The 12,755-nt window shown below is 42.4% G+C and overlaps 1 protein-coding gene across 1 annotated transcript in view; it reads right to left on the reverse strand.

Moving 5' to 3' along the window:
* Nucleotides 1-12,755, reverse strand: part of sipa1 (signal-induced proliferation-associated 1) — a 30,666-nt gene that overhangs the window by 17,011 nt on the left and 900 nt on the right. The window lies entirely within an intron of this gene.

Consider the following 12,755-nt stretch of genomic DNA (forward strand, 5'->3'; position numbering starts at 1 on the left):
GCAGCACACATTTAAATGTAAGTATGTAGTGGCGTAGAAAATGTGTTGGTAAATATGTTACTTTGTTGCATTTGTTATCACCAAACATGTGTTCCGTGAAAGTAAAGCAAGTTGATAATTAGATAGACATCGTGAGGTATATATTTTTGGTACAGTTTATGTTGAAACCGTTAGAGAGAGTGGCACACTTGTTAGCCTGTTCCATTCTTCTTTGTTTTCCGAAGCCGTGGCTTGGAAGTATACTTGCTTAGTTTCTGAAGGAAGTGACTACCAAGCCAGTATCCTCGCGATTGAGAAACGGCCACTGGGTCACATTGAGACGCCTCTGTGCCCTTCCTGCATCGTGCCAGGGATGCAGACATTAAAACCCCGCTCATGTATATTCCTGGGAGCCTGTGAATGTTCTCAAACATCATTACCCATGTGGGCACAAATGATGTGTGTCTACGCCTTTCTGCAATCATTAGGTGCAGCCTCATCTGCATGTTTTCCTTGAAAAGGTGCGAGCAATCCATTTTCTCCGCTGTCTCTAAGTGGGAGTGTTGATTATTGGCAGCATTTTGTATTTTTCAGAGGAATCGCAGATTACCTTCATGTTGTTCCAACAGCAAACTGAACTTCAAGAAACACTCACCCTTTGTGTAAATCACATACTCCTGAGCTTCTTTAAACCCCCGACCCACAAATCAGTCCTTGTTTCCATAGCAACCGGTATAGTGCCACCCTTTTTCAATGTGGTATCCAGTCGAACAATGCTATAAAGCTCACTAAGAGGGGAAATAAGCCCCCTACCAAACAAACTCAACACTTATGATATATAAACTACGACAACAGAGACAATATTTGAGTCTTGTCATGGTGGTGGTTGACTAAAAAAATATTTTAGAGAGTGTAAACATGTTGTCTCCATAGATATACTGGTTCTGCAGTGGCAAAAGAAGATGATAGGCACATATAAAATAAACAGATGGAAATTTAAATTGTACAAAAACATGAAAAAGCTGGCACCAGGAAACACATAAGCATGTTAACTTTTAGCTATGCTACTAGCATGCCTCTAGGGATGGTCTAATTAGTTCATGTTAGCATGCTAATGCGCTAAACTACAATGTATAACAGGGATAACGTTATAACCTGCTTTACATCAGCATGTTAGCTTTGCCTTTGTGAGCATGTTTGCATGCTGATGTTAGTATTTAGCTCAAAGCACAGCTGTGCCTGAGGATAGCTTCACAGAGCTGCTAGCGTGACTGCAGACTCTGATAGTGTGTAACAAGAGCACAGTGTATGCAGCACTAACCATGTTCCTTTAGTGTTAAATCATAATCTACACAAGAAGCGTATCTCTGTGAAAAGCCAACAGTATGCCAGAACCTCCATAACACAGCCAAATGACATTAGCTACCTTTCTCAATATGACACGGTGAGCTGTTATGTGAGCCAGTGATATACATTGGCTGCCTAAAAACCTCTTAATGTGAAAAATAGTTTAAAACGTTTAGTTTGTAATGAGCTGTAGCTCCTTAGAACCTGGTGCTGACTGAGAAATGGGGATATTACAATACTTGTAGAAAAAAGAAAATAGTGTTTCAGATGTCGAATATTTTGTAGGTTTTAGGAATGAATTATAACCAATCAATTATAACCAGCTTTGAAGAGGAGCCAAACAGAACTTGGATCACCAAATCATTAGAATGATTCACATTTACATAATCTGTCCGGTGTTTGAGCATCTATCTGTTACAGCGATATTCAGTTGTATTGCATCTAGGTTTACCACTGCAGTGATGGCAATAAACACATTCCCTTTGATTGAAGCATATCAACAGAACATTTTACTTTGTGTGAAGAAGCCAAACGATTAAAAAACATTTTTCTTACCATTATTGATATGTCACTTCTTCAATCAGATCTTTAGACTTAAAAATCCACATGAACACCAGATCACATCGACACTGACCTTTCTTTGAATAGGAACTGTCCTCTGACTGCGTTCTGTACAGAGAAGTGTGTGATATACCTCATATAGAAGTACAAAGTGAAGAGGAACTGTTGTGTTATGTCCCTGCCCCCGCAGGTTTCAGCTCAATCTATTACAGGGAACTCAGTGTCTGTTCTCTCTGTTTTCTGCTGCATGTATTAGCCTGACAACTTCAATGTCATTGCATATCCTCCTAATGCAAAAGCAGTGAAGCTACTTTTAGATCCTAAAATTGCTAAAAATAAAACCACATAAATTATTGATCCCTACCATAATGTTTTTCGCAGGGTAGTCTCACAAGTCTGGCTTTAACAAAACCCTAATACGATCATAAAAGGATAATTTTGTGCCAGCAGGACTTACAAAGTGGTAATAAAAAGAGAACTTGAGGATATTATAAAAGCTTTAGTCAATTAACAGCAACAAGAAGCTCTTTCCACAGCTTTTAATACAGCTGAATGTTCTCTGATAATACAAGTGTATCACTTTTGCTGTGGTTATAATGGAGGAGCTGCATCTCACTGGTTTGAAAACTGCTTCCAAAACAAGACATCACTTCAGTCTTGATCCCAGTCTGAATACTTCTGGCATGTTCAACTTAAAATAAACCTGTGCAGTAACATCAGAGTCTTTTTGAATACAACTGAAAATAACTCATTGTGGTGCAGCTGCATTGTTTTTTGACAAAATAAGTATTTCATTCTAAATCAGAGAAGCAGGTCAATCCCCGTAGAAAAATCACTGATATTTATTTTTCATCATATCTGGTAGCACCAACTACCGTATCTCCTATAAAAAATAAAGCAATTACTTTATACAGTTAAAGCTCTCGCCCACGTTTGCAGTAAAAGCTCTTTTCTCAGTGTCAGTCAGCGCAGCAGTTGATGAAAACCGTGCATGACCTCTGATGCTCTCTGAGCCACAACTGTACCGCCACATCAACAGAAAGGTGACCCTTCACTAGGCAGGGACCACTTACATGCTTTGTATTGAATGTTTCTGAGGAGGGACTGCACAGAATTTGATTTGCTGACTTTTTGGCATGACTTAAATCTCCATCATCTGGTTTATTTTTGACATACACGTTCATTGATATTACCATATGTTTCCACAGCCTATAGAAACACATCTCCTGCCTTTTAATCCACATTCACCACATGAATCCAATCATGGATTATATTGTGACATGTATTCATACGGTCAGACTATTTCAATGACAACTGTTAGAAATGTTCTTACCATTACTGATATGCAACGTCTGTGCGGGGCTGTCTTCGTTTTTTCTCTCTTTTGCCACAGGATCAGTCAATAAGAGATGACCCAGACATGCAGCTGATACTCTCCAGGATTGTTTTTGAAAGATTTGGAGCGTTCACTACTAAAACACTTGGGAAAACGCTGCCCTTCGAAGATCACCTCGCAGTCCCAGCGCCATCTCCGTCCCAGAGAACCTCAATAATGCATGTGCACAGCAGTGTTTAATCCTGCGTCTCAGAGCTTAGAGCTATGTTAGCAGCCAGTGGACAGCAACCATGCCAGTATTGCGCTCACATGCTCCGGATAAACATTATTTTAGTGCCGAAATATTCAATTTGTTTTCCTCCTGAGCTCAAGGTGAAACTAAACCGTGGAGCTGCATTATTTTATCTGCTTTTAGGGATTACATCTGCGTTGCTTCCTTTGTTCTTTTGCACCGGATTGACTTTAAAGGGCTTTTACTGCCCGGGGTTGATGTTCGGTTAAACTGATGACAGCGAATGAGGTCCACTTCCGTGTTAAATCCAGGACAAGGTTAATGGGCCTCTGGTGTACAGTATCAGGACACAAACTGAAGTCAGCGGAGAGTTTGCTTCGTTTTGGGGAAGTCAGGGTCGCTTGACTTATTTTGCACTCGCTCATGCAAGTCTGCGTCCTGTCAAACAGGAAGAGATGACTGACTTTTGGACCCTGAGAGGATGGGTGTCGTCATCGTTTCTACTCAACACTTCCACACCTATGGCTGCCCCGCTGCAGCATGAATGAGCAGCTTTCTGTCAACTCGGCCTCAGCCTGGTGCTTTCATCACAATGAACGCTGACGTGGACGTGATTTGAAGTATCTGACGCTGAAAGAGAGATGGCGTGCTGATAAAGAGAATTGTGTTTGGATCTGTTTTTCTCTTCAGGTGAACAGGCGGAGATCGGCTTAAGAGCTTAGCAGCAATTAGATGTGATCAGTGACAAATGTTGTGCGCTTACTGCAGACTCATCAACTCTATCAGGGCTGCAGCAACTGTGCAGACTGGCAACCTTATGTTCGTTGTTCTCTTCCTGTGAGAATTGAGGACTAAAGATGTGAAATGCACCTCGTGCCTCTACGTGTTTGGCAAGCGGTCTTTCAAAGCAGGCCACTGTCCGAGATGGAGAAACTGGCAAAGCGAGGTTACTGCACCTCAATGACTATCCAACCAGGCGGGTAAACGTCCACTATCTGGATGTCAGCTGCTGTGGTGTCGCTGTCTATCTTTGTAGTTAAAAGCTGCCCTGCCGATTCTTAACCACAAGGTCTAAATCATCTCCTAATAGTGATTGATTTGGGGAAATTTAAAGCCAGGCTCAGTCTCACTCTCATGTATTGATCCCTCACAACCCTGTTACTTTTGGGATCGGGTTGCATGGCTGCTCTGCTGCCGATATGTGTCACACTGAAACTGACTGCAAAGCTTTTAGGAAAGTAAACATGTATTAATATGGCTGGATCTGAGAATGAGTTCATTTTGAATGAACAGCGTTTGCTCTAGGCATCCTCAATGTACCCCAGCTAAGCCCTCCCTCCACCACACTGCGGACAGTGAACTGGGCCAAGTCCAGAGGCTGCTAAGTGGATGGTACTGCAGCACTCTCTTTTTTTTCCTACAAGTTTGATCTCTTCAGCCAATTTGCAAACGCCTGTCTAAACTATTGGTCCCCAAAGACACTTAGACTTAGCAACCTGTGCTCAACGGGCCAATTTAAACAAAATAAAATAACTGTCAAGGTGGCATGAAAAAGAGCAGGTTTTCGAAAGGATTTATATTATTGCGAGCACTTCTCCACACGTTGCCTTACATTTGACACATGTATCATCACTTCTACTTTGAGTTCTGGGCCTCATGACGTTTTCACAACATTTCAAGGTGATACTGACATTTGAAGAAGTTGTGGTTATTTCCTTCACATATGCTAACTGAGGCATAATAAATAAATAATATAGAAGAATAAAGAAGCCAACCTCCTATCCATCCCCACCCGCACCAATCACCGGACCTGGGGGGACAGAGCCTTCTCCGTCGCTGCCCCCTCCCTCTGGAACTCACTCCCACAACCCATCAGAGACTGCACCGACCTCACCACCTTCAAAAAACTCACAAAAACTCACCTCTTCAATCTGGCTTTTCATGTGTGATTGTTTTTGTATTATTTGACTTTAACTTGAACTATATATTTATTTGTTGTTCCTTTCTTCTTTCTTCTCTTTTCTTTTCTCTTCACTATTATCTGTAAAGCGTCTTTGAGCACCTGTAAAAGCGCTAACAAATTAAATCTATTATATTATTATTATTATTATTATTATAATAACTTAGCGAACCATGTTTCTCTTCTCAGCTTAGCTACAGCATATTGAAGCTAATCGGAACTTTTAGGGTTCCCTTCAAATAGCTGTCCAAAAAAAAAGGGATACTTACTTTACTATTTCAAAGAAGTGGCTTTATAAGCTCCAAAAAGTCTGGAGTAGAAAATATTTCAATGAATGGAAATGTGAAAGGATCAATCAGCGGAAGAGAGTCAGTAAAATGCTTGTCTGTGTGGGCCTCAGTGCTGCTGTATAGCACTGTTGCTATGGTTTGATTTGGAGGTCAAAGCTCCCTCTGGGCTCCACAGCAGGATAAAGCATCATCTCCTCACCTTTTCCAGGAGAGCTGTCCTACTTTAAATGTGTCCTTCAAAAAATTGAAAATAAAGTCTTCTGCCTAATGAATTATTAATGAGGCTGGGCGAAAGGGGCCGAGGGTTACGTTAATAATTCATCGGCTGGATGCTCCCTTGTCCACTCTCGGACCGTCTGGGATGCAGACGCACAAAAACCAGACTTGTTATGAATTATATCCACGTCTGTGTCTGACTTCCTTGTGCACGTGTGCCTCACGTCTTACAGTAAACCGATATTGTTGAGGTCATGTACCGGAGCCTGGTCCAGTTTCAGTTCTTTTTATTGTCAAGATACAAGGTTTTAATAATCAAACAGTTTGCTATAGTAGATGACTGGCACACTGTCACTGGGTGGCTGAGCAGCACATGTGAATGATTCACAAATCTGAGCATGTAGACACTATTTTGTATTATGTTTTACTCATGGGTCATGCATGATCAGTGACCCTACCCCTTTTGGTAAATACAAAGAGGAAGTATTTTCAGAAAAACTCCGTCAATAGTATTAATACCTTACTTCCTCTTGTAATAAATAGTACAACAGAAAACTGATGAACCTTCAAATGCAAATTCAAGCACCATTGTTTTTAACAAAAACCTACGTGCTGCTTTGCAACCAAAACAGAACCCAATTGTTTGACGGGCTATTCACCATGACATCAACAGTGTGTGCTGGCGGAGCACTGCCACTTCCTGTGTGTCTGGAAATACACCTTGTGGCCGGCTATGTGTGTGACGGAGGGGCAGGCAGAGAGATTTGAGGCCTAAATAGGAGATATTTGAGTACATGTGTGTTTTTGTGTGCCTTTGCTGGCTCTATAAAAGCCTCATAGATGTAACACAAGGTCCACACAGTGACAGGAAGGGCAGCTGTCCCTCTTTGACCGCGCTGTGTGTGTGTGTGTGTGTGTGTGTGTGTGTGTGTGTGTGTGTGTGTGTGTGTGTGTGTGTGTGTGTGTGTGTGTGTGTGTGTGTGTGTGTGTGTGAGAGGGAAAGGAACTGACTCTCAGCTTCATGACTGGGTCTATTATGTTGAGACAGGGTTCACTGTAGCTCCTCCGTCATCAGTGCAACCATCTCTGAGGCAGAGGATGGGAGATATTGCTTTAATAGCTGTTACCCTACCTCGTGTACTTTAAGAGGAAGAGCCGCTGACCTCCTCCGCTTCCTCACTGTCCCTATTGTCTGCCAAAATGTAGCTGAGTGACTATGAAATGGCCGCAACGCTCACACTACCCAAAGTAGCCCCCCTTCTCAGCTACCAATCTTTATTTATGGGAGAAAAGCCGTATTCAGTTACTCTAAATAAGTGCTTATAACTTGAGGGTGCTGTAGTGGGGAAAGGCCACTTCGAAATGGTTGCTCTCATTTTGAGGAATGGACTTCTGTCTCTTATTGACAGAGCTCTGGCATCAGTAAAGCCTCCTCTCACATTTGACAGAGACATAAAGATCTTTTCCAAGGAAGAGTTGACTTCTAGCAGGAGATGACTGTTACAATGATAGCCTAAGTGATAATCAATTGAATAAATGGTTCGTCAACAAATGGAATATCCTGTTTTCCTCACCATCAAACAAACAAATAATCCAAGTATGCTATCTCACTGAAACGGAAGGCGTATCTGTCTGTCTTCCCTTCGATTTCCTCGAAAACTGTTAATTGGATCGACTTCCCACTTTGCGTGTGTGTTGCTGAGGACCACGAGTTTTAGCGTTTTTAGATCTAAGGAACTTCTTTAACAAAGTGCGTTATGTGCTTAATGTTGAACAATCGTAAAGGGGTGTTCATTTATTATGTTGCTGATAAACTTCTGTTTGCCACACAGCTCATTTTCGTCAAGAAACAAATGGCTTTTTTGTCACCAGGGCAACGCAAACAAAATGTGTCATCCCTGCATCCTAATGGCATTCTGGATACAGCTTTTGTACCCTGATGACACATATACTCTAGCATTGCTAGGGGAGGCAGCTATTCCATGGCAGCTTTATGGCTCAGGGTTATGGACGTTGTTTGTATGAGCGGTTGCAGGTAGTTAAGCAATACCGGAGGAAAGGCAATAGGCCTGTTCCGTAGAGGCTGTTTTTAAAGGGTACTGCAATATTAATTATAAACAATCTCCACAAATAAGCCATTAAACATCTTGAATAAGCACTCTTGCAATAAAGTATAACAAGCACGTTAGAGAGTATGAACAGCAGAAATGTGGTCGAACTAGCACCACCAAAACCTGCATCTTTAGCGTAAAATATAAAAATATATATTCACTATAGATCTGCACATTGCAGATAAGCACTGTCTGCAGTTTCAGATGTTCTTGCCTGGTGGCCTTGTGTTATGTTCACCAGCGGCTCTGCACCTTCTGACCTACATAAACACGGCTCGTGCACCGATACGCCAGCTGTGGTGATGCAGAATCCGTCTGGTTGACTGTGATGCTACGTAGTCTACGACCTTAAGAAGGAGCAGGTTGTGTATGAAAACACACGCCACCGTGCGTCACCAGGAGACCGCGATGCATCGTGTGAATTACTATAGCGTGCTCTAATTCTGGCATGGAATGATTCACTAAGCCATTACAGAAAGAACCCGCTCAGAAGTCTATCCGTTTGTCTGGGGCCGATACATTTCTGTCTTTATTTATTGAAAGGTATGAAGTTGACACAATAACAATGTGATTGCAAGGCACATATTTGTGTCATGTTAAATACAAATGGCAGAGAATGTGAGAAGTGTGGCAGAAGTCAGTTTCTTGCGAGTGGTTTCTGTTTGGTGCGTTAAGGTTAGACACTCTGAAAGCCTCTCTCCTCTCACTTCTTCATTACCGCCGCCTTTAAAATGTAAATGAAACAGTTGAGGTTGCAACTTCCTCCTCATAGTTGTGACAGAACGGAGAGGCCCCTCAGTCTTAAGTAAATACATTGATTGTCTCTAATAGGGAGGTGTGTGGCGCAGTGGATTAGTGCGTTAGTGTTCGGATCTACAGGTTCAAACCCCACTGCAGTCAGCATGTCGTTGTGTCCCTGGGTGAGACACTTCACCCCAAATTGCTCCTGTGGGGATTGTCTAACAAGTGACATGTAATGTAATATTTCCAGAATAGAATATACTACACGAGGGTATTTTCACACCCTTCTCTCCGGGATGTTTTCTGCCGAGTATGGCGATGAAGTGACATGGTGCGAGCATGAATGGTTGGTCCTGGTCTGCTTTCAGAGCCTCTGAATGCCCCTGAGTGCACTCCTCCTGTAATAGCAACGTGAACAATGAGAAAGAGCCCCTGCATCACTTAATGGTTTAATGTATGTATGACATAACTGAGAGGGACATTGTGATTAAGAACAATAAGCTCTGATGTATTTCTGGAAGGGGGCATTTTATAACATGCAAACGCGGGTTATGTTGAGAGATTTTGAGTATAAAAGCAGATGCTTACATAAATATGTGTCATGACGGCAGCAGCTTCTGCATATTTTAGGACTATTACATCAGGGTTTTGTTGAAAATCACATTTTTCGTTCTCTTTTTCTGGCTCAATTGAAAGTACAATGATTATCTAAACCATTACGACATCATTTATTTAAACAGGACCAATTCATCAACAATGAGAATGTTCTTTGTACTTGAAGGACCTCGTTTCTTTGTTCACACAGTCGATGGCTTTCAGAAAGGATATTAATGACTACTGTTCCTTTGTGTCATTTTAAACATTTCACTGAATTGTCCAGGGACATTTTTAAAGTCTGCAAATGGACATTTTTCTAAAGAGACTAGAGACTTTGCTGCCACAGAGAATTAACTCCCACAATGATAAAACTGAATATTTGTCATAATCTCAACAGAGCAGAGCTGAAAGTACTTACTAGACAGAAATAAAACAGCAGCAAGCCTCGGCCCAAACCAAAGAGGCCTGAAACTTTCAGAGCAGTGGTCAACGGGGGCCAGGTGACAACAGAGAGCGCCAGCTGAGAGGATCCACCGGAGGCTTACACTGCCAACATCCTGCCATTTGATGAGGAGGAGGCTCCAACTGCCCCCCCCTCGCTGAGCGCCCCCACAGGGAGCCCGCCGGGGTGTAGCCGTGCAAAATGGCTCCAAATGAGAGGAATGATAGGATGCTGACTCAGAGCAGAACCAAATCTGCCCGGTAACCTTGCAACGTGCAATCATAATGACTGAGTGCAAAGACAGAACAAAGTCACTTTGCTGGTTTCTATGCTGGATTTAGACACGGATGTTCTGTAAGGGAAACGCTTCAAATGAACTTTTTTGTAATCTGTTTTTTTCTTGTATTATCAAGTAACGGCTATTGGCTGAAGCTGATGTTTTGTGGACATGGAGATTTACCAAAGCAGGAAAAAACAATGTGAGCTAAAGTTGAAATCTTTTTAGAAAAAAAAAGCATCAGTGACTCAATCTTACCGCACAACTGTGATGCCGCTAACACACATTATTCAGTGCAACCACACACCTGCATTTCAACGGCAAACAACAACAACATAGGGCGGTGGTGGCGAAGTCGATAGGGACTTGGCTTGGCAACTGGAAGGTCACCAGTTCAAGTCCCGGCAAGATCAAGTGAGTGCTATCGAGGTGAACCTGAGCAAGGCACCGTTCCCTACACTGCTCCCCGGGCGCCGTACATAATGGCAGCCCACTGCTCCTAACACTAGGATGGGTCAAATGCAGAGAAACCATTTCCTGCTTTTACAACAATAATGGCTGTTTTTAATGTCAGGGGTTACAGTTGACTGATGGAGCGTTTAACAGTATTTGAATGGCTCTAGTAGACAATAGGAACAGGATCTGAATCCACAACATGACACACACACACACATGTACCGTACACACACACAAGCTCAGTTGGCTCGTTTGGTGCAGGAAATAAAAGTAGGCCGATCGATTGAAGAGTCTCCTCTGACTCTGCTCCCCTCCTACTCAACCTGGAATAGCACCACAGAAGAAGCCTTTCAAAGGAAGAGCCGGCCCTCGGTTGTCGGTTATTATACTAAAATAGCAGAACTCTTGCGCATGTATGCTATTTTGGGTCATGGACATTTTCGTTTATATCTAAGGGCTTGGGCCAAAAAAAAGTACAGGAGTTTTTTCTGTTGGCTTGTTTCACATTTTAAACTTCAGCTGTGTTAGCTCCAGTGCGACTGTTCCCTTACTGAAAACACTCGAATACAGTCAGGCAGAAACCACCAATCGTCAAGTGTCAAATAAAACTCAAAATGTGCTTGTATTCTGAATTTCACCGTATCAAGCAGAAACGATAAGTGAGGTAAGAAAATAAGTTTCTATTCATTTATTTTGCCATGATAGTGAACTATATAAACTTGGGTTTTACACTGTTGGGTAAAACAAGAAATCGAAATATCAACTTGTGCTCTGCTAAATCATGATTTAATCAGCCAAACTATAAAAAAGTTAATTGAGAAAAACAGATGAATCAATATGGCACATTCTGAAATGAACTCATTATTTTCAGCCCTAATCCACATATCTATTATCTCTTATCATCACTGAGAAACAGAGATGTATTCCTCACTAATAACATAATGGCTGACATGTTACGGTCATACATGTTCGAGGCGATTCAATTATGGAAAATAACGAAAACGAACGGGCGCTAATTGCTAAACTACTTTACCAATTGAGCGCATTTCATTATGATTTGGGAAACACTTCTTTACGAGAGAAGGCAATTAATAAAGCAGTAGTGTTTGGCAAAAAATCAATCATTCCGTTTTCATGGAGATAATTATGGACTAAAATGTGGCACAATGGCTTCAGTTATAGCAGTGTTACTGTGAAAGGCCTTACATGTTGAATCTGTGCCACTGCTTTGACAAATAACACACTCTGGATTAAGGTATGGTTAGTATTTTATAAATAAAAGGTATACTGCTTGAGTAAGAATTCGACTATTCTGACACGTACTGTCGAGTAAACGCAGCGCAGTGTTTGGCAGCAGAACAAAAGTCAGTGTTGGCTGATAAGCTGCATACGGTTAGCGCCGTGATGTCATGCATTCACCATAAAGAATAACTGCATGTACAGGGAAACCCATTCAAAGTTGACCCTGATGGAAAACATCACACCCTCATGCCAGTCAGGAACACTGACACAATGCCTTCAGGTCACACTCACTTATCCCTCCTTCACGTCAAGTGGAACTGCATTTATTGTTAAAAATGCTAATGTCAACCACAGTGAATACCACATTGAATGAGGTAGCCATGCAGCTCAATGTAAATTAAATGGCCCGTCCTCTGAGTGCACTGGCTTATGTAAGCTGCTTGTCTCTACCCCCCCCCCCCGAGCTCTCCATCCTTGCCTTTCTTTCCCTTCAGCAGCCTTATCCATCCCCTGAAACCCAAATGTCTCGTAAACACACAGCCCCGTCTTAAATTGGAGAGTGCAGGGGGTGGAGAGGGGGCTGAGGAGGGGGAGGCCTGTAGCACGCAGCCCTCATTTTTCTCTGCCACCTTGAAAACAACACCCCAATCCCTTGGTTGTGGTTCTCCATTCCATCGTTGTTTGTGCACAGTAGACTCACAAAGCTCTCCGTCAACACAAACTGGTCTTAGAACATCCAAATATCTAGGAAAAAGAAACCCTGCTCTTCTTCTTCTTTTTGTTACTGCATCTTCGTTCTCTCTGTCTCCCCTTTCATTCTCTCAGTGTCCCTCCATCCATGCCTCCCCTCCCCTCCTCCTCCCCTCCCCTCCACCTTGCCCTCATCTCTAAACCTGCAGCCGAAAAAGCGCTCCGTGGCGAGGTTTTCGCAGTGGCGTCTTGACAATGTCACAACTGCGTTTTCTGAG

The sequence above is a fragment of the Notothenia coriiceps genome, unplaced genomic scaffold (assembly GCF_000735185.1).
Source record: "Notothenia coriiceps isolate Sejong01 unplaced genomic scaffold, NC01 NC01_scaffold00017075, whole genome shotgun sequence".
Classification (NCBI taxonomy): Eukaryota; Metazoa; Chordata; class Actinopteri; order Perciformes; family Nototheniidae; genus Notothenia; species Notothenia coriiceps.